Genomic DNA, 25,781 nt, shown 5'->3' with positions numbered 1-25,781 from the left:
TCATGGCATATGATACCTTGAATGTACTGTTGGAGTTGGTTTGCTATTTTGTTGAAAATTTTTGCATTTCTATTTATCAAGGATATTGGCCTGTAGTTTTTGTGTATTGTCTTGTCTGGCTTTAGTATCGGGCTTTATTTCATGGCCTCATGAAACAAGTTTTAAGGTGTTTCCTCTTATTCAATTTTTTGTAAGAATTTAAGAAGGATTGCCATTAATGCTTCTTTAAATCTTTGGTATTTAAATATTTGGTATCAGTTAAGCCATCTGTTCTCTCTCTCTCTCTCTCTCTCCATATATATAAAATATAAAGAATATATTCTTTAAATATTTGGTATCAGTTAAGTCATCTGTTCCTGGTTGGGGGAGGTTTTTGATTATTGATTCAATTTTCACACTACTTATATGTCTGTTCAGATTTTCTGTGTCTTTTTATGTCTTCTAGTCTTTCTCTGTCTTTCTATATCTTCTAGTTTTAGTAGGTTATATGTTTCCAGAAATTTATCTGTTTCCTCTAGGTTATTCAGTTTGTTGGTATATAATTGTTCATAGTAGTCTCTTATGATCCTTTTTATTTCTGTGGTATCGATTGTAATGTCTACTCTTTCATTTCTGATTTACTTGATTCTCCTCATCTTTTTTCTTAATTGGTCTAGCTAAGGGTATGTCAATTTTGATTATCTCTTCAAAAACCAATTCAGTGGTTTTGTAGATTTTTTTGTTTTTTGTTTTTCCAATTTTCAATTCCAGCCAGGTGCAGTGGCTCACACCTGTAATCCCAGCACTTTGGGAGGCTGAGGCAGGTAGATCACCTGAGGTCAGGAGTTCGAGACCAGCCTGGCCAACATGGTGAAACCCCGTCTCTACTAAAAATACAAAAATTAGCCAGGCTTGGTGGCGCATGGCTGTAATCCCAGCTACTTGGGAGGCTGAGGCAGGAGAATCACTTGAACCTGGGAGCTGGAGGTTGTAGTGAGTGAGATGGCACCATTGCACTCCAGCCTGGGTGACAGAGCAAGGCTCTGTGTAAAAAAAAAAAAAATTCAATTATGTTTAATTCTGCCCTAATCTTTGCTATTTTCTTCTTTCTGCTAACTTTGGGCTTGGTTTATTCATTTTCTAACTCCCTGAGGTGTAAAAATAGGTTTTTTATTTGACATCTTTATTTGAGATCTTTCTTCTTTTTAATGTAGACATTTATCACAATAAACTTTGTTCTTAGTATTGCTTTTGCTGTATCCCATAAGTTTTGGTATGTTGTGTTTTCATTTTCACCTATCTTAAGGTATTTTCTAATTTCCTTTTGGATTTCTTCTTTGACCCAGTGGTTATTTAAGAGTATATTGTTTAATTTCCACATATTAGTACATTTTTCAGTTTTCCTCCTGTTATTGATTTCTAGTTTCATACCATTGTGATCACAAAAGATATATGATATCTCAGTCTTCCTAAGTTTATGAAGACATTTTTTTGTGACCTAATGTGATCTTTCCTGAAGGAAATTCTGTGTGCACTTGAGAAGAATGTATATTCTGTTGCTGATGGATGGAATGTTTTATATATGTCTGTTAGGCCCCTTTGGTCTATAATGTTGTTCAAGTTCTCTGTTGCCTTAATGATCTTCTATCTGGATGTCCTATCCATTACTGCAAGTAAAGTATTAAGGTCTCCTACTATTATTAATATGTTGTCAATATTTGCTTTACATATTTAGGTACTCTGATGTTGGGTGTACATGTATTTATTTATTTATTTATTTTGAGACGGAGTCTTGCTCTGTTGCCCAGGCTTATATGTATCTTTAAATCCAAAGTGAGTTCCTTGTAAATAGCATAGAGTTGGGTATTTTTTTTTTAAATCCATTCAGCCACTTTATGTCTTTTGATTGGATAGTTATTCCATTGACATTTAAAGTACTCATTGACAGGGAAAGATTTACTGTTGCCATTTTGTTAATTGTTTCCTGTTAGTCTTGTAGTTTTTTTTTTTTTTTGTCTGTCTTCCTCTCTTGCTGTCATCCTTTTGTGTTTTGTTGATTTTTTGTATCGATATGCTTTGATTCCTTTCTCTTTTTCTCTTGTGTTACTTTTATAGATATGTTGTTGGGGATTAACTTGGGATTTACATAAAATATCTTGTAATTATAACAGTCTAATTTAAGCTGATAACAACTTAAGTTGAATTGCACACAAAAACTTTAACTTCTCCTCCCTGCTGCCCTCAGTACCTTGTGTTACTGTTGTCTGCATTTCCTTTAGAATTTTATTTTTAAAGACATGTTCTCACTCTGTTGCCCAGGCTGGAGTGCAGTGGCAAGATCATTGCTCTCTGCAGCCTCTAACTTCTGAGCTCAGCGATCCTCTTGCCTCGGCCTGCTGAGTAGCAAGGACTACAGGCATGAGCCACCATGCCTCGCTAATTTTTTTTAAAATTTATTTATTTGAGGGGCTGGGTCTTGCTATGTTGTCCAGGCTGGTCTCGTTCTCCTAGGCTCAAACAATCCTCCTGCCTCAGCCTCCCAAAGTGCTGGGGTTATAGATGCAACCCACAATGTCCAGCCTCCTTTAGAATTTTGGAATTGACTTGTCAACTTCTATAAAAACTGCTGCTGAGATTTTGATTGAGATTGCTTTGAATCTATAGGTCAAATTCGGGAGAATTAATGTCTTTTCAATATTGACTTTTGATCCATGAGCGTGGTATATCTCTCCATTTATGTTTTTTCTTTATCTTACAACATTCTGTAATTTGCAGATTCTTATGCATTTTATATTTTTGATGCTATTGTATGTGATATAATTTTCATTTATTTCCATTTCCGATTTTCTTTTCTTTTTTTTTTTGAGATGGAGTCTCACTCTGTCGCCCAGGCTGGAGTGCAGTGGCATGATCTCAGCTCACTGCAAGCTCTGCCTCCCGGATGCACGCCATTCTCCTGCCTCAGCCTCCCGAGTAGCTGGGACTACAGGCGCCCGCTATCACACCTGGCTAATTTTTTGTATTTTTAGTAGAGACAGGGTTTCTCCGTGTTAGCCAGGATGGTCTCAATCTCCTGAACTCATGATCTGCCCGCCTCGGCCTCCCAAAGTGCTGGGATTATAGGCATGAGCCACTATGCCCGGCCCCCATTTCTGATTTTCAATGCTAGTGTATAGAAGTATAATTTTTATGTACTAATCTCACATCCTGCAATCTTTATTGCTTATTTTATACATATTAAGATGATCATATTGTTTTTCTTTTGTCTGTTGTTATGGTCAATAACATTGATTGAATTTGAATGTTAAATATACCCTGCATTCATAATAATAGACAATAATTATCATTTATCTATGGTAGATGTCTGAAGTGTGTTTTTTCAGAACATTAGCTCTGTGACATGTTAGTGGATATTATGCAAACAGAGCAAATAAAATTAATTTGGCAAATAGTAGGTTAATTAAGTTTCTTTACTTCAGGACTTCTCAGAGGCTTGAATATCCTGGAGTGAATTGCAAATCTACACATAAATTTCCACATACTTATTTGACTATGGACTTATCTTTTCTTAGATTATTCCTCAAGGCTAGAGTTTCCATGGAACACATTCTGGGAAATACAGTGTTATATTAGGTAGATAACATATGTTTAATCTTCTGGTTAAACTGTGAACTTGTCAATGGAAGCCATCATATTGAAATCATAACATCTAGTACCTGCCTGGCATTCTTTTATTTATTCATTCTTTTTTATTTCAATAAATATTATTTGACTCCTTTGTATACTGGACTTCATATGTGGGGAGAGAGAGATGAAAGGTATTTTTTTCTGCTCTTAAGGAGCTTAAATTCAAAAAGAGTCTTCAATAAACATTAGTTGAAGCAATGTGCAAATGAAAGAACATCTAGTCATTTCACTATCAACATAATTGTAAGCTATATAGCACTCTATGGGGAAAATAAAAAGATATTAATAATTCTTAAATGAAACCCAATTGCCTATGAGTTTCTCCAAAACAAAGACCATCTTCCCCAACGTATTCCCTACACTAGCAGAGTTTGACACTTAGTAAGTGGCCAATAAATACATATGGAATCTAACCAAATTAATGATACAGGAGTCCTTATTCTCCCCACCAAGTTCCTGAGAAACTTCAGCCAAATAATTGACATAAAATGTCAGTATTCTTTGTACAAAACATGTATTCAGCATTAAGTTGTGCTGTTGGGAGGATCGAGCACCCTTGGGAAAGATAATTACTAATATCTTGGACTGTGCTTTCTATCCATTATGGTAGTCAATACCCACATGTGACTATTTAAATTTTAAATCAAAATTAATTAAATTTAAATAAAATCGAGTTATGCAGTCACCCCAGCTACATTTCAAGTGCTTAGTAGTCACATGTGGCTAGTGGCTATTGTGTAGATAGCTTGGAATGAACTTTTCCTTTTTTTTTTTTTTTTTGAGACAGTCTCGCTCTGTCACCCAGGCTGGAGTGCAATGGCACAATCTCAGTTCACTGCAACCTCCACCTCCCAGGTTCAAGCGATTCTCCTGCCTCAGCCTCCTGAGTAGCTGGGATTACAGGTGCGCACCACTATGCCCAGCTAATTTTTATATTTTTAGTAGAGACGGGGTTTCACCATGTTGGTCAGGCTGGTCTCGAACTCCTGACCTTGTGATCCATCAGCCTCAGCCTCCCAAAGTGTTGGGATTACAGGCATGAGCCACCGCGCCCAGCCCAGAATGAACATTTCTATCACTGCAAAATGTTCTTTTGGGCAGCATTTGTCCAGAGCACAGGAAATAAAACCCACAACCTTTCAGTAATTAAAAAATAATTCAAGGTTGTTTTGTAAACCCAATACCCACACTGCTTTTCAGAGGGTATTTTAGCAAGTCAGTTTCTGGCTTCATATAAAACCCAGGTGCTAAAGCTAGTTTCAGAAAAACAATAAAAAGCCCAAGCACTATGTTTATAGAACACTGAACCAAGTTGATTGTGAGACCACTATAATTATCCCATGATCTGACAACTGTCATTAAAGGTACCCATCCACATCTTTGTTGCTAATGTCTACAATTTGAAACCCCATCAATTTACTTAAGAAACATTTTCCAAATTCTTTGAGTTCCTTAATGTGCCTGACATACAGAAGATACTTAAATACGTGTTGGTTGAATGAAGAGCTTCTCTGGGAAACAATCTTAACTCTTACATCCAGATATCCCTGGAATTTAACTCTGTGAGATGAATCCACACATCACAAACTGGTTTCACAGATTTAATATGCAAGAATTTAGGTAACTGAAAATATTGTTTATTAAAGAGAATAACTTTAAATAAAAAATCTAAGGTACACAGTTATTTAAAAATTTGAGGCCGGGTGTGGTGGCTCACGCCTGTAATCCCAGCACTTTGGGAGGCCGAAGTGGGCAGATCACGTGAAGTCAGGAATTCGAGACCAGCCTGGCCAACATGGTGAAACCCCGTCTCTACTTAAAACACAAAAAATTAGCTGGGTGTGGTGGTACGCACCTGTAATCCCAGCTACTCAGGAGGCTGAGGCAGGAGAATCACTTGAGCCTGGGAGGCAGATGTTGCAGCGAGCCAAGATTGTGCCACTGCACTCCAGCCTGGGAGACAAGAGCGAGACTTCATCTAAAAAAAAAAAAATGTGATTAAGCTTTATCAAACCCTAGTACTTTGGTTTGATTAAAGTATACCATATTTTTTTTCTTATGGCGTTCAGTAAATAGTTACCAGAAATTTTGATCTCTATAGTAACTAATTTGCAAAATAATCATCAAAAAAATCATTAAAAAATATTTTACAATTCGAGTTTCATTATTCATGACTGCAACCATAAATTCAGTTCCACAAACCTATTACGCTAAGTATGTATTGTCTTTCTTTTTTATTTGAGATGGAATTTCACTCTTATTGCCCAGGCTGGAGTGGAGTGGTGCAATCTCGGCTCACTGCAACCCCCACCTCCCAGGTTCAAATGATTCTCCTGCCTCAGCCTCCCAAGTAGCTGGGATTACAGGTGTTTGCCACCATGCCTAGCTAATTTTTGTATTTTTAGTAGAGACGGGGTTTCACCATGTTGGCCAAGCTGGTCTTGAACTCCTGACCTCAGGTGATTCACCTGCCTCGGCCTCCCAAAGTGCTGGGATTACAGGCGTGAGCCACTGTGCCCAGCCTATTTTTTAATAGTTTATTTCTTTTAACTTTTACTTAAGGTTCAGAGGTACATGCGCAAAGTTTGTTATGCAGATATACTCGTGTCATGGGGATTTGATATACAAATTATTTTATCACCCAGTAATAAGCATAGTACCCAATAAGTATTCTTCCTGATTCTTTCTCTCCTCCCACCCTCTCCCCTGAAGTAGCCCCCAGTATCTGTTGTTTCCTTCTTTGTGTTCATAGTTCTTATCATTTAACTCCCACTTATAAGTGAGAACATGCGGTAATTGGTTTTCTGTTCCCGTGTTAGTTTGCTAAGGATAATGGCCTTCAGCTCCATCTATGTTGCTGCAAAGGACATGTGCTCATTCTTTTTCATGGCTGTGTAGTATTCCACAGTATATAAGTACCACTTTTTTTTTAAATCCAGTCTATTGTTGACAGCCATTTCAGTTGAATCAATGTCTTTGCTATTGTGAATAGTGCTGCAACAAGCATACATGTGCACGTGTCTTTATGGCAGAATGATTTATATTCCTTTGGGTATATACCCAACAATGGAGTTGCTGGGTTGAATGTTAGTTTTGTTTTTAGTTATTTGAGGTATTGCCACACTGCTTTCCACAATGGTTGAACTAATTTGCATTCCCACTAGCAGTGTATAAGCATTCTCTTTTACCTCCAACCTTGCCAGCATTGGTTATGGTTTGACTTTTTAATAGCAATTTTGGAGTGAGATGGTATCTCATTGTGGTTTTGACTTACATTTCTCTAATGATTGGTGATGTCGAGACTTTTTTTATATGCTTGTTGGTAGCATATATGTCTTCTTTTGAAAGTGTCATGTCTTTTGCCCACTTTTTAATGGGGCTGTTTGGTTTTTTCTTGTAAATTTGTTTGTGTTCCTTAGAGATGCTGGATATCTGACCTTTGTCAGGTGCATAGTTTGCAAATATTTTCTCCTGTTCTGTAGATTGCCTGTTTTTTATTGAGATGGTTTCTTTGTCATTTATTGTTTTCCAAATATAAAAGCAAATATAAACACAAGGGATACTTATGCTATGTATGAATATAGAAATGGTAACATTTTGCCTTTATGTAGCTTCTATTGACCACATTCCAGGTTTAGAAGTCTTTAGAAGACCAATATCATTGCCTGTTTCTTTGGATTTCCATAAACCTCAGACATTTTTGCCATTCAGGTTCCAAACCAGTTTCTTATTGTTTCGAACTTCCCAACTCAGACCAGCTCCTAAAGTCTAAAGTGTTATGTGAAACCTTGCAGGAAGCGCATACTGAAAAATTATAAAGTGTGTTCTGCCATATGTTGCTTCCCACTAAACTGCAGTGAGAATTGATGGGAGATACCTCTATGGAGGAATTCTCTGAAGATCCTGGTCAGTGTCCATTTTGAGAGAAGCAGAGCATCTGAAAGGAGGAGCACTGTGCATGTTCAGAAAGCTTGGATATATCTTCTCTGGAGTTGAAAGGCGTGGACAGGTATTTGATTTTTACAGGCCAGTTCTAATGAAGTCTGATTGAGTTGAGCTCCTGCATTGGTCTCGCTGGGAGCTGCAGACCAGAGCTCTTCCTGTTTGGCCATCTTGGCCCCTCCTCTCATGCTCATCTTTTATTTTTCACTAAAGAGCTAATTCTTTCCTTTTCTTTCTTTTTCTTGTTCTTTTCTTTCTTTCTTTTTTCTTTTTCTTTTTTTTCTTTTTTTCTGTTTTTTTTTTTGAGATGGGGTCTTGTTCTGTTGCCCAGGCTGGAGTAGTGCAGTGACACAATCACAGCTCACTGCAGCCTCAACCTCCTGGGCTCAAGTGATCTTCCCACCTCAGCCTCCCAAGTAACTAGGACAGGCGCAGGCCACCATGCCTGACTAATTTTTTTATTTTTCATTTTGTAGAGATGGAGTCTCACCGTGTTGCCCAGGCTATTCTCTAGATCCTAGGCTCAAGCAATTCTCCTGCCTTGGCCTCCCAAAGTGCTGGAATTACAGATATGAGCCACCATGCCTGGTCTCTTTTGATTTTTTTGGTAAAGACTTTTATTGATATATAATGTACACACAGAAAAGTGAATAAATCATAAGTCAATAGCTTGATTTTTAAAAAATAAATTGAACACATCTATATTATAACCATGAAGATCAGTCACACAGCCCTTCAGAGGCTTCCTTTAATTTTCCTCTTTGTCATTGCTTTAAAAGGTCATCATTATTCTGACATAGCATAGATTAATTTCATCTGCTTTTATACATCATATAATAGAATTGGTGTACTCTTTTATATCACTAACTAGACTGGAAATTATTTAAGACAGAGTCTGTGTCATATTTGTTGTTATATCTCAAAGTTTTGACTACAGTCTTGTTTAGAGTGAGAATTAGATATTTATTGAGTCAAATTGCCTACGATGTGGCACAGCAAGTTATTAGAAGGAAAGAATCAGGCTGGGTGTGGTGGTTCATGACTGTAATCCCAGCATTTTTGGAGGCCCAGGCCAGGGTATTGTTTGAGCCCAGGAGTTCAAGACCAGCCTGGGCAACATGGCGAAACCCATATCTACAAAAAATACAACAATTAGCCAGTTGTGGTGCCACGGGCCGATAGTCCCAGCTACTTGGGAGGCTGAGGCAGTAGGATTGCTTGAGCCCAGGAGGTGGAGGATGCAGTGAACTGAGAGCATGCCACTGCTTTCCAGCCTGGGTGACAGAGAGGGACCCTGTCTCAAAAAAAAAAAAGGAAGAATTAACAGAGTAACAGCCAAATGAAGGTAAAAGTGAGGATTAAGCCAAACCATGAGCAGGGAAGGCTTCTCAGGTAAGAAAAATGGCACTGTTGATAATAGTGAACAAAGGACAGAAATGGATTGGCTCTTATTTCTTTCAAAAGTGCTGTTTGTTGAGCTCCTTCCATGTGCCAGTGCTTACCTAAGTGATTTCACTTGATCCCAATATAGCAACACTGAAAGTAGGGAACATTATTTCTCTCATTTTGAAGAAACTAAGGTTTAGAGAGGTTAAATAACTGGCTGTGGCTGGGCGCGGTGGCTCATGCCTGTAATTCCAGCTCCGAGGTAGGTGGATCGCTTGAGCCCATGAGTTCAAGACCAGCCTGGACATATGGGGGAGAACTCATTTCCATACACACACACGCATACACACAAAATTAGCAGAGTGTGGTGGCTCTCCCATGTAGCGTTAGCTACTAGGGAAGTTGAGGTATGAGGATAACTTGAACCCAGGAGGTTGAGACTGCAGTGAGCTGTGATGGTGCCACTGCACTTCAGCCTGGGTGACAGAGTTAGACCCTGTCTCAAAGCAAAAAACAACCAAAAAAAAAGAAAAAGAAGGAAAGAAAGAAACAGAAAGAGAGAGAGAGAGAAAGAAAGAAAGAGAAAGAAAGAAAGAAAGAAAGAAAGAAAACGAAACTGGCCTTCTCAATGTTCTTGGGAATAAATGCAGAAATTACTGACTGCTTGAGACTAGTAGTCTACTCTCTTGTATGTGTGCACATTTCTGCTTCTACCAATTAAATTCAAATTCTCAATAAGTCATTGTGTTTATTATTTTTGTTGTTGTTATTGTTATGAACAAATTAAAGGAATGAAGGATGGCTACTCCATAGGCAGAGCAGCCAATTGTGTTTATTCTTAAAACTGTTTATGCCCATTGTACTTGTTATTATAATTAGTTCATTTAATTAAAGAGATGAAAATGCATGCAAACGTATAAAAAATAGCCTGAACTGCTATAGAAAAACTCAGAAAAGGGCCAGGCACAGTGGCTTATGCCTGTAATCTCGGCACTTTGGGAGGCCAAGGCAGGTGGATCACCTGAGGTCAGGAGTTTGAGACCAGCCTGGCCAACATCTTGAAATTCCGACTCTACTAAAAATACAAAAATTAGCCAGGCATGGTGGCAGGTGCCTGTAATCCCAGCTACTTGGGAGGCTGAGGCACAAGAATCACTTGAACCTGGGAGACAGAGTTTGCAGTGAGCTGAGATCGTGCCACTGCATGCCAGCCTGGGTGGTAGAGCTAAACTCAGTCTCGGAAAACTTCAGAAAAGGCAAATCATTGAAAAGTAATTGTGTGAATCAGATGAATGGAAAAGATCGTGGAAACAATAATAAAAATCTAGAAAGCTTTTGCATTCAAGATGCATCCCAAGTGTACTAAAGTTGCTGCTGCTCTTTCAAGAAAGGAAATGTGGAAATTTTTGACTGCTAATTATGGGTGTGGCTTATGAAAGGCAAAAACAAAACAAAATAAAAAACAAAGCAGAACTCCACTCAGCAAATCTATACTAGAAGAAAAGATCTTGGCTAAACATCAAAATGTTGGCAGAGAAATATACATTTACATGTTTTAAGGTATATGTGCATCACTTTCTTGGGATTTTCACTTTACTCAACCCTCCTTGATTAGAAGATCCACAACCAATCTCAGGTCAACCTCGTTAAACCTGCCATTCACTTACATTAACAGTACAAATTAGACTGCTTGCTCAGCAAGCAACCAGTGCATAATAAGAGCTCAATAAACCTTAGCTGTTATTTTTACTAGCCATACATGATGTAAACTATAGTGAACTAGTAACTGCGGGGACCAACTTTGACAAAGAAGGGTAAAATGACACTTACTAGCTATCCCAATTAATTCAAACTGGATGCAGATCTCAGATTCTTGCCAAAATATGCTGATGTTAACTGGGTATTGGCTTTTCCCTCATCCAGTATTATAGTCTAGGAATGCTTCCCTTGAACAGAGGAAATTTTTTTTACTTTTCAAAAGAAATCTCATAGAGTGTAATGTGGACTGGTTTACATCAGGTCCTGGCAGAGTTAATTCGGGGGTGGCAGGCAGGAACTTCTTGAAATAGGTGACTTCAGTGAGAAACTGCAGCCCAGGCATGCCTTTGTTAGAAATGCTGTTCTAAGGACAATGTGTTTCATTTCTGCCTCTCCTTACAGTTCATTTTTAATTATTGATGTCACTCTTTCCTTCTGTCTCTGCCCAAACTAATATAACATTTAAACATTAAAGAGACTAAAGAGTCAGTGACTGAATTTTTAAAAAGAATGAACAATTAAAATAAATTCATTATTAAACTTGGTTACCTCCTGAGCTACAACTTACTCCCTCCCTTTCCTTGTGGGCAGGGATTTTAGAGACTGTCATATCAGAATACTATTCATCCTCCATCCAAGCCAGCTCTAAGGGCCACAGCAATGGAGAGCAGCAAAAGGAAATGTGAATGTTGGTGAGTATGTCCTTGGGCAACTGGTCCCAGTTCATCTATTTCCCTCATGTTACCCATCTGTGCTATATGTGTTTTCTTATAGAGCCAGAGCTAAGGTTTACCTTTAAATGCATGACATCATCAAGATTTCCCTGGGGAATATATGGAATAGTCCAGCATTTGTATGTGTGTCTGGCAGTGAGGAAAATGGTAAGAATTTTATATGCACATGACATTGATGGATCCTTAAGTTCCTATGTTACTTTTTAAAGCAGAAAGCTACCCTAGCAAGTGTTTACCAAAATATTAGATCTCTAGATCAAATACTTTGATTAAATTTTGCAGACATTCACACACAAACTTCAAAACAGTTACAGAAGTAATATCATGGACTGGGCTCTGCCGATCATCTTGCCCCCTCCCACACCTAGGCACACAAATGTATTAACTCGGGATTCCTTGGCAGTACTCAGATAACACAGAAAAGTAAATTAGCCCATCAGCTAACTAGGCCAGGTTCCTGTGCTTCTAACTATTCTGTTTGCCTTCTTCTCTGAACACTTACTACCTCGCACAACCTAACACCTGACTGTGCAGCATGTCCCCAACTTAGAGTACGTGCCTTTGAGAATCTCTTACATAGCCAGGCTAAGCTTTTTGAAGACAGGACAATGTCTTATACTTGGCTTATATATTCTTTCGTGCCTAGCACAAAACTCAACAAGAGGTAGAATGTTAAGAGGAGGACATATCAGATGAACATAGATGACTGTTCTACCCTGAACTCAAACAGCACCAAAGCCCTTCTTGGTTCAGGTCACCAGCTGTGTCACCTTCCCAAGGTTTTGACTGGCCAGTTGTAGAAATCACTGTCCTCCCCAGAAGTTGTATTTGTGTTTGTAAAACAGATTACCTTGATGTAAAATGAAAGTAATTCCACCACTGCCAAAGTAGGGCCAATTGCCTACATGCTTTTTCAAAATGCAATTCACTTCAACCAATTTTATTATCCCCTAAGCCAGCTGCCAGTGATGCCAACTGAAAAACCCAGGCAACCTGACTCTAGAGCTGGTCCTCCCAACAATTAGCTTTTTGCTGCCTTGATTGGCTACCCCCCACTGAATACAAAGGAGCCTCATTTGTTTCTTTCCCCCCACCCTCACTGTCAGCATTCTCTATCAGGGTAAATTTCAAATAACTTTGGGGCCTTCTACACTTAGTCAAACTTCCTAGTCTCCAGAAATTCCTTGCCATATCCTGAGAGTGGGATAGGGAATCTATTAGAGGATCTTGGCCTATTTACATGGGCACCACTCATGTGCTTAGCGTTATTAAGGATATAAAAGGGGCATGGGCCAATGGGCTCCTGCCCACAAGTCATTTATAACTTGAAAAAACTCTCAAATAACTGGGGATCAAGCCAATAAACAATCACAAGACAACATGATATAGATGTCTAGGAGAATGGAAGAGTGAATGGAATAGGGACCTAAGAAAAGATTGTCAAGCAGAACCCACTTGAGGCTAGTGATCATGTATTCAAAATGAGACCAGGTGTCATGGTGACATTTTCTTTCAGTCAGTCATGCTCAGCTACGTAAAGGCGGTTGCACCATAGGCAGAAAGTTGAAACTGCTTGGATCAGGGTTTTGTTAAGCACGTATTATAAGCAAGAGTTGAAAATATAGTCAAAGGAATGATTCTAATGATCAACCATGGAGGTCACTTACACCAGGTACAGAGGGAAGATGAGAGATGTGAGGACAATGAAAAGTTGTCATTCGATTGTAGACCACAACAGGCATAAAGGAGTGTTGGAGTCAGGGTACAAGAGGAGCCATGTGAGTAGCGTCTATGTGTGTGTGGTAGAAAATCAGAAAAGGCACAGTTCATATGGGCCAGGTAGTTAGGGGAGGCTTCTTTGAAGGCAGGATTTAGGCTGAGAATAAAGAATATAGAAGAACTAAAGTTGATTAGACTAAAGATAGGACATAGAATATTCTAAATCAGAGGATACATGAGTAAGGATGTGGAATCTGTACTAAAAATAATGAATTTAGAAAAGACTAAGGAAACCAGCCTTACTAGGATATAAAGTTCAATTTCCTTAGTGGTAGAGCATAAATTTTGATAAGTGTTGCTAGACTATGTACTCTGACTCAGGTACAGGGAGTTCAAGGACTGTTTCATCTTCCAAATATTCCAAAATGAGTTGCAATCTTTTTCCTTTGTATTTTGGTGAGTGTGAATAAGGTCTCTGCAATTTAAATTAACAATATTGCCTCTGTTTGAAAACCTTGTCACATTTTATCAGTAACTTTCCTCCTGTTTCTAACACCTTTTATTGGCTCCCTATGGTGAATTTATGTGTTTGCCTTACAGTGTTCTGTGTTGAAGAATTTAGTGCTGTTACAGTTAACTGGAGCAGAGATTCAATATATATTTCAAAGTTTCTAACAACCTAACCAAAAATGTCCAACTCAATAAATTCACACAAGGACCTAGAGTTGGTCAGAGCCATTGTCAATTGAAAATCAAACTCCTGCCAAGTGCTGTGGCCCACACCTGTAATCCCAGCACTTTGGCAGGCCAAGTTGCATGGATCACTGTGGTCAGGAGTTCAAGACCAGCCTGGCCAACATGGTGAAACACCATTTCTACTACAAATACAAAAATTACCTAGGCGTGGTGGCGCACGCATGCAATCCCAGCTATTTGGGTGGGTGAGGCACGAGAATTGCTTGAACCCGGGAGGTGGAAGTTGCAGTGAGCCAAGATCGCATCACTACAGAAAGAAAAGAAAAGAAAAGAAAGCCCCCCAAATGCTTAAACTTTATATAACCACAATCAGTTCTCCATATTCTACATTGTTCATTCATTCACTCAACATTTGGGCACCAACTATAAGTTGAGAACCATGGTAGGTGATGGAAATGTGGAAATGAAAGGCCCAACTCTTCCCAGGTGTATAGGTAAGACAAACAAGTAAAAGATAATAATATTAGTGCTACGATGGAGGACAGCATAGGGGGCAAATAGGCAAATGTTCCTTGCTTGGATGCAGATGGGAAGTCACAAAAGATGTCTGGTATCTGGGCTAAGTTTCGAAATTCCAGCAGCAGTTATTTAACCAGCTACGAATTGGCAGAGTGGGTTACTGGAGGAGGTAACAGCATATGCAAAGGTTCAAATGAAAGAAAGACCCACACGGGACAGTAAGAGAATCCCCAAGTGATTTGGCATCTTGGAGCATCAAATGGGAAGAGTGACAGAGTTGAGGCAGGAGGGATTAGCAGGGACAGATTCAAAAGACTGAGTTCTGCAGTGCACTGGAGGCACCTTGGAGACACTGATAAAATTTAAGCATCTTATGGCAGGGCGGAAGATTTGGTTAAGGAAATTAGTTAGGTAACTTTTTCAGTCATTCAGGTGAGAAATTATAGGACTTTGAACAGATGGGGAGGTAAAAGAGGAAACAAACACTACAATTGCTTAGGAAGTAGTGTCTGTTAGGTTTGGTAATTGGCTATCTAAGAACTTATGGAGGAAAGAAACCAGGTGATCCTTTTCTTTTTCCTAAAAGACCAAAGATCTCACTGGAGGTATAAAGTCAATTTTTACCTTTGACAGGTCACTTTATAAGTGTGAAATTCAAGTAAAAAGTTGAGCCATTAAGCTTCTCTTTTATCCAGGGCAGGGTGAGGTTCCCTAGGTTTGTGCTATTGGGCTTGTAGTTTACAGAAGAAAGTTTAGACAGGCTGTCTTTTAAAGGAATCTAAATTTATTTACTAAACGTATTCTTTTTATGATAATGAAAAATGAATTGCCAATCATCTTATACAGCCATATACTGAAGCTTTAGCTTCCTTCTTTTTGTCAGATCTTAAAAAATGCTATATGGCTAGAGCTACTCCACCTATATCCCAGCTCCTATAATATCTACCTTATCTGATCAACGTGAGGCAAGAGTAAGCTCAGTCTTTGCAGCTTCATCAGGATAAGGAAATAAGAGTAAGTAGAGCATTCCAACATGTTTTTAGTATAATGAGATCACATTTGTCCTCAACACAGAAAAATACTGTTGCCATCTTTAAAGTTAGTTTTTTTTTTAAACTTAAAAATCATCCATATGTGCTCAGATTCCAAATGACAAAAGCCATTCATTTTTGTCTACTTCAAGTGAAATGGAGTCATTGTTTGAAGAAAAGATTACAGGATTATAGCTAAGTCTTTTCCCCTGGGGAGTGAGTGGCAGTTTAGTAGCAACCGTGTGGTTCTGCCACATGGCTGGATCACAGCACCACATCCTCAAACCAAGGGCGGGGCGGACACACAGTGGGGACTGGAAATCATAAGGGACAAAGGAAAGGAGAAATCTGTCATTTGAAAGGAAAAAAGAATAAAGAACAGAAAGAAGTCTCCTGAAATTCCAAGTTTTTAGGTTTAAAGAGACAATGTGACATGCACAGCTGTAAGAAAAGCTGCTTCATGTCCCACATTTCTGGTCACACACAGTTGCCGGTTGAGTCCTGCTGACTGTTTCTCTTTGCCTCACTTTTCTTTGCGAACGCTTTTCTTTGCAAGATGCTGCAGTGAACAACTGGAAGAGTGACCTCCATCCCGGTACCAAACAGGTGACTAAAACAAGCCTAGAGAACCAAATCATTGTCTTTGGACTAAAACACTTATTTCGTTCATTTGAGGCTTCTGACTTCCTTTTGGATCACTATCTTGAGATGCCCACATGTGGCCTCCAAAGCTCTTTCTTGAATAAGTTTATTTTCCAAAAAGTGATATATGCCATATGTTCAAGTGTTTAATAACAGTTCTTTTTCTTGGCTGCAAGCTAGGGGATGAATAGAAGTGCAGCATAGGAAAATACAATAAAGAACACAGTTGCATCTCTTGAGGAATTGAAGTTGTTTTAAAACATGTGCTAAGAATTCCTTGCCTGATCTTTGGGAGGAGTAGTTTGAAAGTTTCAGTGTTGTTGTCACCATTTTTCAGATATGGAAAGGAGGCAGACTAGTTAAGCAAGCCTGGCATGCGATGTAAAAATGTATCAGGGTCCAAGGAAATGTTTTTTAACCATTACTGACCCTTCAACTTTTTCATGAAGTTCTCACTTAAAGTTCATAGTTATTATCTTTGCCTCATCCCACTATATTAGGCTAAGAATTACAGCACCCAAGCCTCCCCAAGAATATAAAAGCCATCTAAGGTCCAGCTGTATCAGTTATTCTTTTGATTAAAAGAGTCAGAAATACATTTCAAATTGGTTTAAGCAAAAAGAAGTTATTGGTTCATATAGCTAAAGCCAAGGAGTATATCCAGCTTCAGGCATGGCTGGATCAAGGTGCTTACATGATAATGCATGGAATCTGTCTTTTTCTCCAAGTCACAGATCTGCTTTCCTTTATGTTGGATTCATTTTCTGATATGGTGGCAAGATGATTATTAGCAGCCCCAGGTTTGGTAATACTAGTAGAAAGAGATTCAATTTCTACGTAATCCTTTTAGCAATTTTAGGCAAGGCTCTCATTGGCCTGACTTAGGTCCTATGCCCATTCTCGAACCAGCCACAGTGTCAAGGGCTTGAAATATGTTTAACTGGCCCTCATGGGAGCCAAAGATGGATCCGACCTCACTCAAACCACAAGGACAGTTTGAACAGCTGCAAAGTTGCCCAAAAGACAGTCGTTACTGATACCAAAATGGTAATGGATGTTTGTAGTAGGCACTGTTGGCTGCCTATCCAAAATCTACTTTCCTCTTCTTCCTTGCTAACTGAACCCTGACTATGTTTAATTATCTACTCTCCTCCATGTGGCTATGGGCTTAGATAAGGGATAAGAGAGTAGAGTGGCAGCCAGGTACAAAGTGTCAGAGCCTAAGTAGGATGTCGGGGGGCATCCTGTTCACAGGACAACACTGACAACATGTCGCAGCTCAAGTGTATTGAGTGCAGAGGGCATCCATGCAAAGAAGGGGTTGGTGATGGCCTGTGAGAGGATGATTACCTTCAGGGCAATGATCGAAGACCTAATATATTACAAACCAGGCGCGATGGCTCATCCCTGTAATCCCACTACTTTAGGAGGCTGAGGTGGGCGATCACCTGAGGTCAGGAGTTTGAGACCTGCCTGGACAACATGGTGAAACCCCGTCTCTACTAAAAATACAAAAATTAGCCAGGCATGGTGGTGAGCACCTGTAATTTCAGCTACTCAGGAGGTTGAGGCAGGAGAATCACTTGAACCCGGGAAGTGGAGGTTCCAGTGAGCTGAGATCATGCCACTGCACTTCAGCCTGGTGACACAGCAAGCCTCCATCTCAAAAAAAAAAAAGTAATATATTACAAATAACAGGATCCAAATTTATTATTGTTGAAGAGAGCTATAGATATGGAAAAGGAGAAAACTAGTGAACCCTATGGTGTTGATTGGAATTGAAGGCGTTGTGAATTCATGGTTTTCCACTTATATAGAAATATAGAGAAATAAATATAGATATAAATATGAGTGTGTGTGTGCATATACATACATACATGCATACATATGTACATATGCTATCTGGATCTGTTCACAGAAAGGTTCTGGGAACAGTAATATCTCATGGTAATGAGCACACCTACTGTTCAATGGTTGTCTTCTAAACGCCATTCTCTATCAAATGGAACTGGTGTTCTTTATCAATGGCTGGTTCCAGGTCTGGGCAAAGAAAATACAAGATGAGCCTAGAATAACGTGTAGTGCCAAAAACTTAGGAAGTGCTCTTGGATAAGGGCATCTTGAAGGGACACATGAACCAACTTTAAGGGTCTCCAAATGGCTAATCTGGGACGATTTGAGCAACAAAATATATAATCTTAGGAATGATTTACAACCCATTGAATAAAGTAAGAATTTGAGTTCAAACTATTATAAATAAACAAATGAGGAAGAAGCAAAAGTTCTCCCTTACAACAGAATTTTAACTAATAAATGTAGAAGCAATGGTAAAAATAGAAAATGACCATTTGGCGAACACTGCAGTAATAATTGTTTCAGGCAAGACTCATCAGCAGATGCTAAAATTCGAGGACAAAAGTATAGTAAGCCATTTGCCTACAATGTCTCAAAGTATCTCTCCACAAATCAGTTACTCCAAGAAAGACACAACAGCACTTCTGGAGTTTTTCAGCCCAAAATACATAACTTCAATCTAATCACGAGAAAACTCACACAAACCCAAATTATGAGATATCTACAAAATAATTGAGCAAGACTCTTAAGAAATGTCAAGGTCAGGAAAATCAAAGACCGATAAATGGTTCCAGACTAAAGGAAACTCTAGTCTGGTAGTCCGGATCTTGGACTAGAGAAAATTAATTGGTGGGACAATTGGTGACATTTGAATAAGATCCATAGATTATTTGGACTATATTAGGTTAAGAATAATCTATTAAAATTAACTTTACCTGTTGTTTTAAAAACCTTTAAACAAGGTTACTAGAAAATTTTAAATTACAGCAGTCCCCCTTATCCAAGGGAATACATTCCAAGACCCACAGTGACTGCCTGAAACCATACATAGTACCAAACCTGAGTGCCATCAATCAGAACATGTTTCTGTTCCTGTCCTCCACCCATAAATTTAATGAGTTTTATATCTTAACTAAGCTCTTGTCATACACTGTGGCTGTAACTTTTGCAGTTTGAGATGTGACAGCAAAACTAGCACAAATTTATTTTTCCTTCTTCACAATTCACGGATAAAAGACTCATTCTAACTGCAGATTTTAGCAACTTCAGCATATGAATTTTTTTTCTTTTTTTCTTTTTTTATGTTGAGACAGAGTCTCATGCTGTTGCCCAGCCTGGAGTGCAGTGGGGTGATGTCGGCTCACTGCAACCTCCACCTCCTGGGTTCAAGCGATCCTCCTGCTCAGCCTCCCAAGTAGCTGAGATTACAGGCGCCCGCCATCACGCCTCGCTAATATTTGTATTTTTATTAGAGATGGGGTTTCCTATGTTGGCCAGGCTGGTCTCAAACTCCTGACTTCAAGTGGTCTGGCCACCTTGGCCTCCCAAAGTGCTGGGATTACAGCCATGAGCCACTGCACTAGCTGATTTTTTTCTTTTATTTTCTTTTATTTATTTATTTTTGAGATGGAGTTTCACTCTTGTTGCCCAGGCTGGAATGCAATGGCACAATCTTGGCTCCCTGCAACCTCCACCTCTCGGGTTCCAGCAATTGTCCTGCCTCAGCCTCCCGAGTAGCTGGGATTACAGGTGCTCGCCACCACGCCCTGCTCATTTTTGTATTTTTAGTAGAGAAGGGGTTTTACCATGTTGGCCAGGCTGGTCTCGAACTCCTGACCTCAGGTGATCCACACACCTCAGCCTGCCAAATTCCTGGGATTACAGGTGCTCGCCACCACGCCCTGCTCATTTTTGTATTTTTAGTAGAGAAGGGGTTTTACCATGTTGGCCAGGCTGGTCTCGAACTCCTGACCTCAGGTGATCCACACGCCTCAGCCTCCCAAATTGCTGGGATTACAGGTTTGAGCCACCCTGCGCAGCCAATTTTTTTTCTTAAGTCAAGAACTTTCACCTTTTCACTGAAAGGAAGCCCTTTGTGAATTCTCTTGGGCTTTTCTGAATTACCGGGATCACTCCTCTTGAGCTTTAGGGCCACTATTAAGTAAATTAAGGGTTTCTTGAACACAAGCACTGGATACCAGGACTGCCAACATCATAACCGAGATGACTACCAAGTGACTAACAGGCTGGGAGTGTGGACAGCTTGGAGACACTGGACAAAGGGATAATTCATATTCTGGGTAGGACAGAGCAGGACAGCATGAGATTTCATCACTACTCCAAACAGTGCACAACTTAAAATTTATGAATTGCTTCCAAAATTTACCATTTAATATTTTCAGACCACAGTTACCTGTGGGTAACTGAAATCACAGAAACTGTGGATAAGGGGGACCACTGTGCATATGTGACTTGCATTTCTATTGGACAGCATAAATCTAGATCTTTAATGTCTTTCTAGGACTCTGGGTCATTCAGTCTGAACAGCCTCCTAGTTAACCTACTAACTGCAATTGCCTAGAATACACTGTGCAGGGGGCAGGGTGGGGGGGTTTGGGGGAATGGGCTTTACAGTGAGGGAGTCCTGAGCAAGATCAACAGGCTAGTATTTGTCAGAGGAATGAATCTCAGTAGCCCTTGAAGTAATATATACTTTTTGTAAATGGTGATGCTTGTTGTTTATTTAGAAGGAGGATGAAATATCAGTGGGACTGATAGAGATGCCACACCCCACAATTGTAGCCAGAGGGCCAGGACTCCTCCTCACTCATCTGATCCATTTGCCCCAGACAGTACTACCATAGCGGAGGAAGGAGACTTGAAGAATTAAAGAGTTTCTGTTGCTGGCTGCGGTGGCTCACACCTGTAATCCTAGCACTTTGGGAGGCCAAGGTGGGCACATTACCTGAGCTCAGGAGCTTGAGACGAGCCTGGCCAACATGGTGAAACCCAGTCTCTACTAAAAATACAAAAATTAGCCGGGCATGGTGGCGCATGCCTGTAATCCCAGCTACTCGGGAGGCTGAGGCAGGAGAATTACTTGAACCCGGGAGGCAGAGGTTGCAGTGAGCTGAGAGCACACCACTGCACTCCAGCCTGGGCGACAGAGCGAGACTCTGTCTCAAAAAAGAAAAAAAAAAAAAAGTTTCTGCAGCAGGGCCTCAGAAGCATGAGTTCCTCAGAGACGGTAGGGGCAGCGTGTGGTTCAGGCTGTTTTCTCCAGAAAAGGAAAACACTGCTAGCTTACTTCAAATAATGTGCCAGCACTCACTAAAACAGTTATTTTTGTGCCTTTGGAGAATACACTCTCCGTGATATGTCCGAAAGCCAAATTGTTGTGATCCTCAAGAGAAATGAAAGCTTTCTAGATTTTATCATTTTGAAAGGTGAAGTACATCTGCTAGAATCCACATTTTTTTAGGATGTTAGTCTCACCACTTGGCTTCAGAAACACATCTCCCTTTTCTTTGACTTTATTTATTAGAGTTTTAATGTCAGTTTGTTGAACAAAGGTTCTGGTGATGCCTGTGTTATGCTATGGAATTCTTATAGGAAGAGATAGTTTTGGAGGCAAATAAATAAATAAATAAATAAATAACACTGGTCCAGCTGCTTAGCTGCCAACACTTCCAGAAAATTCCTTTGTGCTATATTTATGTAAACTTTGTATTCAGAATTAAAGGAACAACTAAAGTGTATTCCTTGTATTGCTAATTATGTCCTACATTATAGGCATTCATACAGATCAATTAAATGATATCTACTACAATATGATTGCAGTATTTCTGTATAATATAGTACAACATAATAAAACGTAAGAACCCCAAAGTTGGAATATTTGTGAAATACCTTAGTTTGCCAGAGATCTTTCTCCCTCTCCCTCTCTTTTCCCTTCCTTCCCTCCCTCCCCTCCCTCCCTCTCTCTCTCTCTTTCTTTCTTTCTCCCTTTCTCCCTTTTTTTCTTTCCCCTTCTTCCCCCTTCTTTCTTTCTTTTTTGGAGACAGGATCTCACTCTTGCTCTGTTGCCCAGGATGGAGTGCAGTGATACGATCGTAGCTCACTGCGAGCTTAATTCCTGGGCTCAAGCAATCCTCTCACCTCAGTTTCTCAACGTGCTGGGATTATAGGCGTGAGCCACTACACCTGGCTGCAAATTCTTTGTGTTCAGCAGTAACAGTGATTCAACATGCCAGGGCATTAAGAGTTAAACCAAGGTCCAACTTTCCTTTCTTGAGTTTCTCAATTGGTGTAGGGATAGAGAATCTGGGTGGAAAGAGCTGATAAACTCACCCAGGCGTAAAGACCAGACAAATAAATTACAAAGGAAAATGGGGGTCCAGGTTTAGAAAATGCCAGCCTAGATTTAGAAAAGATTTGGCAATTCTTTTGCTGCATGTATCATTAACCCTGGGGAATTCCAATTTTATTATCAAAAAGTATTCATGAATGCTCTTTGAGTTTATGGTCCTATTCAAATTTACTCCAACACCTAATGGTGCTTTGAATCATGATCGTTTCAAGTGTTTGATGAGCTTAATTTAAACAAACAATCAGTGGGGGTGGTGGCTCACACCTGTAATCTCAGCAATTTGGGAGGCCAAAGCAGGCGGATCACTTGCAGTCAGGAGTTCGAGACCAGCCTGGCCAATATTGTGAAACCCCATCTCTACTAAAAAAAATACAAAAAATTAGCCTGTAGTTCCAGCTATTTGGGAGGCTGAGGCAGGAGAATCGCTTGAACCCAGGAGGTGGAGGTTGCAGTGAGTCAAGATCGTGCCACTGCACTCCACCTTGGGTGACAAAGGGAGACTCCATCTCAAAAAACAAAACAAAAAACAAACAATCAATCACAAACTAGAGAGTTTCTCTGGTTACAATCTCCAGATATGAGATGTTATCTTCGTTGTGTTTCTGTGTGTCTGAATATCATGATTGAGATAAATGACCCTGTGCTCAATATGATCATTAAATTTGGTCATTTGATGAAAGGCTTTGGGCTGTTTTAAAATATTTTGCCATGGGCCACACATATCAAACTTCTTACACCTAGAACTCTTCTGGATAGAGGAAAAATCCATTCACGATTTTCATTTGGAAATTTTCGGAAATCAAACTATACGGATTTTTAACTAATGATGACCAGCTAAAGGTGTAGTCTTGGAATCCATTAGACATTTAAGTACTTTTCTACTTTCACCTGAATCCAGACCATGCATTCCTGTCGGTCCAAAACCTGAGCAAAAATGCCCCAGGGAAATTGCTCCCATTTTGTCCTGAGAGGAAAAACTATTCATTTCATAATGTCACTGCCACTTCAAAAGAAAAGCTGTGTGTGATCTTTTTCCCATCGAAATCATTGAGAGCCTCCTGTCTGTTTATTCATCCTGCTCCTGCCTTCCTGTCCTTTCGTCCTTGGCACGGTGGGCACAGAATGCCCTAGACCTATGCCTGCCAGACCACCCTAGGATCCTGGAGTGAGTTGCTGGCTGGGTTCAACAGTAAGCTCTCAGTGAAGCAAAGTCACAGGGCAAGGGCTCCTCAGACAATTTGTAGGACCCAGGGCCATTGTCTAAATATAATCTCATTTTGGCCCAAAAACTATGGGGTAGATTGGTTTCTTTTTTGTGTGCTTTTCTGTAAGATCTGTATCATCTGGCAAAATCCAAAGAGAAAATTTTGCCTTGTGGGATTTCTTTTCTGTTTTGTTTGCTGGGAGATGTGCCAGACTGAAGTCCTCTCTTCCAGAGTGGACTCAGTGCAGGCAGCAGCAAGCTGACCTTTCCCACCCTTTTCATTCACACAGTTCTAAGGAGAGAACCTACTTTTGTTCTTTTATTCAACCCTTAGCCTCTCTGCTGAGCCTACCAATTAGTGTTCATAATTGTGGCCAGGGTTTAAGGTCTGGACCCAGGGACACAACTGAGAAGATGGATTCATTTCAGGAACTAGACTACTAAGAAGGCATCTGCTAGAACATGGAGGAAGCAATTTGCAAGACTAAATACTCAGGGGGTTAGAGCTTCACGGTTGGAAGCTATCAAAGCCTTTTCATGTTACATCCATCAACTCATTCGATTTGCCTCAAATCTTACTTGCAACAACTGAAATAGCATAACAAAGTTAGAATTTGTTTATAAGTTTTCAACCAATTGATAGGTTTATCTTAAGATATTAAAAAATACTTGCAGACAATTAAAATTATATATTGAATCAGGGTAAAAACTTTGAGAAACTCAAGGTCCATTTCATTTGTTCTCATCCCACTACTGGAATGGGTTTAGTAAACAGCTATAAATCAATCTTCTTTTAAAGAGGGAGACTGGAAGGCCCAGAGGGTTAAGGGAGCAGTAGGATCACTAGGACTAGAATGCTATTGGGTATCACATACTCAGGCTGGAGGGAGGGAGGTGGAGTGACTGTATGCCTGACCTTTAGCACCAGCCTTGTCTGCATTCAAGTCTCAGCTGGCTGACCTTAGACAACCTGCTTAACTTCGCTATGCCTCAATCCCCCCAACCCCAACCGACAATATGGGAATAATAGTAGTTTCTAACTTACAGATTTGCTATGAGGGCTAGATGAGCTCATCTATTTCAAGTTCCTAGAACAATATCTGATCAGTACTATGTAAGTGTTTATTAAACATAAAATACAATGGGATGGTAAAGATCTTATGTTTTGCTCCTTATCTACTCACACGATCTTTTAAAAATGTTTCTCAGAAACTAATTTGCACAAAATTCCTGGGATGTTGGGTAAATACAGTAGACCCAGGGTAGGGTCTGGCTGCTTGTCAGACAGTGCTGAGGTGGTGTTATGACTTGTAAAGCCCATTGCATAGTTCTCTGTGCCCACCACCAGAACTTATTGCGCACCATAATTACAACATGTTTTTCATTTGTCAGTGTTAATGAGTATCTTATTGCATGCTTTGATCAGTGTTTTTGCTTCTAGAGGTGGATTAGTATTTTTGAAATTTTAATTCAAAAGGAAAAGAAGCTGTCTATTCAGCACATATATTATGTAGATGTGACAATTATAGAGCTATAAAGAAGAATACATACATGTTTAATGTGCAAATTACATGTGAGAAATAGCTCAAAGGCAACACACAGGGGTCCAAACCTCCAGTCTCAAACCTCATAACAGAAATCAATGAAATACTTATGTCAGGAAAGCACAGGCAACACATTTACATATGCATATTCTGCCATGAACAGACAATTTACATACATATTCACGCACACACCTATTCATATATCTAGATAAAAACATATGAAACTTACTCCTACTTCATTTGTACTATACAATAACAAATAGTTCTTCAAATGAAACATGATGGGAAGAAAACTGTGAATTACTAGGTCATAGTGAAGGGTCTCATCAGACTCTGGATCTTGTCCCTAAATTCAAAGCTGTGTTTATCCTTATCTTTCTACCTCACTTATGTAGGTGTGGTTTTATTTGGTAATTACAATGGTATTTTTGAAACAGTATAAAAAAAGATTCAGAGGTAGGTGAACGTACTTATGGCATGCCTAATTCAGGATGTCTGGCATGCCGCCACAGGCCAACAGCCCTCCTGGCAATGAGAGGCACGAATGTTGGGAATTTCAGAGTGCTGTGTGCTTCTTCCCTAACATCCCTGGGCAGAGAGATGTCCTAGGACTCAATAGAGAAAGACATATATTCACCTCTCCTAATGTTTTCCATGAAGGGATGAGTAGAAGAGGATCGCTTTCAGCCTCCTTCCACTCTTCACTTACTCTACCCC

The sequence above is a fragment of the Pan paniscus genome, chromosome 13 (genome assembly GCF_029289425.2).
Source record: "Pan paniscus chromosome 13, NHGRI_mPanPan1-v2.0_pri, whole genome shotgun sequence".
Lineage (NCBI taxonomy): Eukaryota > Metazoa > Chordata > Mammalia > Primates > Hominidae > Pan > Pan paniscus.
This window is presented reverse-complemented; position numbering follows the sequence as displayed.